Source organism: Silene latifolia, chromosome 4, assembly GCF_048544455.1.
Source record: "Silene latifolia isolate original U9 population chromosome 4, ASM4854445v1, whole genome shotgun sequence".
NCBI classification, from domain to species: Eukaryota; Viridiplantae; Streptophyta; class Magnoliopsida; order Caryophyllales; family Caryophyllaceae; genus Silene; species Silene latifolia.
The window spans coordinates 73,801,926-73,807,121 of NC_133529.1; the positions used below are offsets into that span (position 1 = coordinate 73,801,926).

Genomic DNA, 5,196 nt, shown 5'->3' on the forward strand with positions numbered 1-5,196 from the left:
ACCATCCTCAACTACAAAACCAAAAACGAATTCCCTCCCAACTCTGACCCAAGAGGACAAAGAGCCATCTGTTTACTTGCATCACAATTCGTGATAAACCAAAATTAACTCTACAAACGAACACCCCAAGGAATTCTCCTCTTTTGCATTGACCATCACAAAGCCAAAAAAGTCATGGGAGAGGTCCACGACGGAGAATGTGGCCCTTACATGAGCGCAATGATGCTTACCCGGAAAATCATGCGGCTAGGTTACTACTGGACCACCATGGAAGCTGATTGCCGTAACTACGTCAAGCATTGCCACAATTGCCAAATCTTCACCAACATACAACACATACCGCCATCCCTTTTATACACAATGACCTCACCCTGGCCTTTCTCAACCTGGGGCATCGACATCATCGAGAAAGTCAACCCGGTGAACACCAAGGGGCATTGTTTCGTCCTCGTCGCCATCGACTACTTCACCAAATGGGTGGAAGAGCAGTCATATGCAGTCTTGACCGCCAAATAAGTGGCCAAGTTCATCCAGAACAACATTATCTGCCGATATGGGGTACCCCATGAAATCATCAGTGATCAAGGCTCTCACTTCCGGGCGGAAACTCAGGCCTTGCTGAACAAATACAAAATCAAACGACATTGATCATCCCCCTACCGTCCCCAAACCAACGGAGCGGTCGAGGCAGCTAACAAAACTCTTGTCACCATTATCAAGAAAATGCAAGACAACTACCGCGATTGGCCGAGCAAGCTCCCATTCGCACTCTGGGGACACCGAACCTCCATCCAAACACCGACATGCGCCACACCCTTCTACCTAGCATATGGCATGGAGGCGGTTCAACCGGTAGAGTTAGAGGTCCCATCTCTACGCATCCTACTGGAGAGTCAAGTCCCTGAGGCAGAATGGACCCGTCGAAGGTACGAGCAACTCACTCTTCTAGACGAACGGCGACTCAACACCTAGCACAACGTCTAGCTATACCAACGACGTATACAACGGTCATTCAACAAGAAGGTCAAACCCAGGAACATCCAAGAAGGCGACTTGGTCCTCAAGTCGGTTCGTGCACCGTTACCCGTCGATCCGAGGGGAATATTCAAACCCAACTGCGCCGGGCCATACCTGGTCAAGAAAATACTTTCGGGGGGTGCAGTGAGACTGAGTGACCTAGATAGGGAGGATTTTACAAGCCCGACCAACCTAGACCAACTCAAGAAATACTACCCTTGAACCATAGCAACCAACGACCTAGCCTAGTTTTACAACTAGCAACCACCTCAACCCTCTTCAAGTCAAGTTCCTCAACGCGTTCTGATTTGATATTGCATGTTTTATCGAGTCTAAGTTGCGGCACCTTGCCCGTTTCAAAGGTCCTTTGATCTGTCAAAGGCAACATCCATTTGCACTAAAACAGAAAAAAACCCTGAACTACGAGCATGGTTTGATTTCACCTCTTCAAGTGGATACGTAGGCAGTCCCTCTTATACATGAGGGATACAACCACAAAACCCAATCAAATCGACAAAGCATTTCGAACTACGATCATGGTTTGATTTCACCTCTTCAGGTGAATACGTAGGCAGTCCTTTCTTACACAAGAAGGATACAACCATCCCCATAATAAAAAAAAAAAACATCACCCACATACAAAACATCATCCCATCAAAAAAGGAGAAAAGGGAAAACCATTCCCTTTCCCACAAAAATACAAAAAAGTAGCTTTTCTCCCTTCCTCACAAAATACCACTTTCCCAAGTGCAAATGTTTAGGATAATTCAAATCGAATTGCCTTTACAGAATGGATGGAAGAAACAAGCGTTCACAATTTTCGACACGAGCAATCCCCTTATTTAATTAATAATGGGAGGGATTACAATATCAACAAGAAATAGAGCTCGACGAGTCTACAACTTGTCAAAGCTAAGGTGTCGACTAAAACAGCTCACATAATAAAACTAGCACAAAACACACAATAACTAGCTAGTTGATGCGACCATAATTGGCGCATATTTAGCCCCCGAATTACCATTGTTTCTATGCTTTTTAGTGCCTATTTGGGTCATTTCTTATCTTTAGATCTTTGTTTTGCATATTCTTTGAGATTTTGATCCCTTGGTAGGAAAGGAGTAAGAATCTTGCATTTTCATGGCAAAACAAGGCTAAATTGATCATATTCAATGACCAAGCATCAAGGAGAGACAAGACTAGAAGGCCTTTGTACATAGCATAGTAGAAGAGCATTGTTGAGAAAAGGATCCTTGAGTCCCCAAGGAAATCCCCAAGGAATTCATGAAGAAAAGGGAAGAAAAAGAAGAAGGAAAGCTGCTGAGCTACAATCCGAACGGATTGTAGAGAATCCGTCCGTCCTCGCCCGATCGAGCGTCCTCACCAGGAATCGCTCCGGATTGCCCATGCCCGATCCGTGCGTCTTGTTCCTTGATCCGCTCGGATTGTCCATCCCAGATCCGGCCGTCCCGACTCCCAGCCGCACGGATCACAGCACAGCACAGTTTCGTTCTTCAAGCTACGAAATGAAGAAGCCCTTCTCTCGGACAATCCCGGAGGCTCCTTGCTCAACTTAAAAAAGTGTAATTACTAGTTTAGCCCTTAGTTAACCCTAATGCATCCTCCCTAATTCTCACTATAAATACCCCATTAGTCTAATTAGAGGAGCATGTTCTTCTTATCAATAATTAGTGTAGTTAATATCAATCAAATCTCTCTTCAATATTGTAATCAAATATTAATCAAGTTTTAATCCAAGTTTTAGTTCCTTAATCTCTCTCTTGTTCTTACTTTATTTTGGGTAATTGAAGATTATTTGGGTTATTATTGGGAGATTGACAACCTCTCAATCTAGGATTCAAGTACTTCTATTATTCTTGCTTTATTATTGGAATCATTAGTAGGTATAATCTCTTAATCCCTTTTTAATTATTGCTAATTACTTTCATTTATTCATCATGTTTCATTATGTTAGTATGATTGACAACCTTTCTAGCATGATCAATATGATAATGAGTGAGTAGTCTCTTAGCTAGGGTTTAATGGGTGATTAGGGAAACCAACATGGGGAATGATTCATGCTTAAATTAATATGCTTTCATGGTTTATTTGCTTGCTTGTTTTGATCTCAACTCATGCACATGTTATGTTTGATGAAATGCTAAGCCTATGAATCCTTGCATTTACTATCATCTTCTATCCTTTCAACTTGACTTGTAAGACATAACCCAACTCGAGTCTTGTTAGACCATGCATGTGTTAAGTAGGGAAGATTAAGTCGACTTGTAGGTGTTGTACAATCCAAGAGATTCGGCTCAGGGACCCAAACTTTCCTAGGATTGTAAGATATAACCCAACTCAATCCATCACAACAATAATTGCTTGCTTATAATTTGAGAACATGTTTGTATGATCATATCCCATGATTCCCCTATGAACCCATGACACCCTAGTGCTTTTAATCAATTGTTTACACCCTTATTTCATTTACCTTGATAGTTTATTTTCATTGCTATTTTAGTTTAGTAACCTTCTACATCAACCCAATTTGTGACACCCTTTAGACACCGCTAGTTACAATAGAATCTTCATTTCAATACCCGTCCCTTGGGATCCGACCTTTACTTGCCTCTTTACTAATTGTAGAGTTGTTTGTGAAGTATAAATTGTGTTTTGTATCGACCATTGACCAACGACCACATATGCTTAATTGTGAACACCAAATGGCTTCGATCAAAAATGGCGCGTTTAGGGGGACGGTGTTTAATTGATTTAAGATTTCTTTTATTGTTTTTAGTTGTGTCTTTTTCACCTTGGGGAAGTAAAACTCCTCAAGGTTTGTCCTAATTGTTTTTGAGTTGTTTGATATTTTGCATGTCTAGAAGGATACAAAGAGATTTGTTACCTTTTGACCGTGAAATCGAAAGAACCTTGACGAATAATAGGAGACTTGTTAGGAGGAATTTGGGAGGTGTTGGTGAAGTTGTTCAACCCACTAGTGAGTTTGTCAATCCTTTCGCAATAGAAGGAGAAGAGAACCCATTAAACAATACCACACAAAATCCACCTACAATGCCTAAATTCTCGTCTCACTCTATACCCACCGAGGAGGATCTACCAAACGGTACTCCTACCCCACAACATCTTACCGGAAACTTTATTGCCAAGTCCGCCTTCATCCAACTAGTTGAGAGGAGCCAATTCGGGGGAATGCCTAGTGAGGACCCTCATTCTCATATGGAAACATTTTGTGATTATTGTGAAGCTATCTCTCAAACGGGCGTGACTCAAGACCAAATAAGATGGGTCTTATTTCCTTTTTCGTTAATCGGCACCGCAAAGCAATGGTTGAAGGGCCTTGATAAGGCCACCCTTGGAATAGATTCTTGGAAGAAGCTAGCTCTAGCTTTCTACAAAAATTTCTACCCACCGGAAAAGACTAATATGCTAAGAGCTCAAATTACGGGTTTTAAGCAAAGGGATGAAGAATCTTTGTATGAAGCTTGGGAGCGGTTCAAAGGTATTTGTCGCTCATGTCCTCACCATGGACTTAGCGAATGGTTTTTAGTGCAACAATTTTGGAATGGTTTATATGAAGATTCAAGGAACATTCTCAATATGGGATCAAATGGAATGTTCACCGAAGTTGATGACAATCAAACATGGAACAAGATTGAGGAAATGGCGGTCCATAATTCGCAATATAGTAGGCCTCGCAAGGCTACTAGAGGAAAGTATGAAGTGGACACCGTTACTCAATTAGGTGCTCAACTTAGTGCTCACATTGACACAATCAACTTGAAGTTTGAACAAGCTATGGCTAGACTTGAGGAAAGCTCAAAATCATCAAAGCACCATGTCAATGCCATGACGGCATCCTCATCAATCCCAAGCGGGATATGTGAGAATTGTGGAACCTTAGGTCATGACTCAAGTGAATGTAGGGGAACAACCGAGCAAGTCAATGCTTTCCAAGCTTACAAAAGCGGTACCCCTTATTCAAATTTTTACAATGAAAACACCAAATTCCATCCAAATCTCTCATACAAAAGCCAAAATGTCCAAAACCCTCAAACAACATACACTCCACCACCCATGCGAAATCAAAACCAAAGACCCTTTTTCAATCAAAACCAAGGTTACCAAAATCAAAATCCATACAATCACCACAATGACCAAAGT

General features: G+C 41.6%; 1 non-coding gene across 1 annotated transcript; it reads right to left on the minus strand.

Annotated features, from left to right (window-relative positions):
- Positions 1-4,458: 4,458 nt before the first annotated feature.
- LOC141654245 (small nucleolar RNA R71) lies at positions 4,459-4,565 on the minus strand. The gene has a single exon (XR_012547807.1). It is a non-coding gene; the product is annotated as a small nucleolar RNA R71 (small nucleolar RNA).
- Between the last annotated feature and the right edge of the window lie 631 nt (positions 4,566-5,196).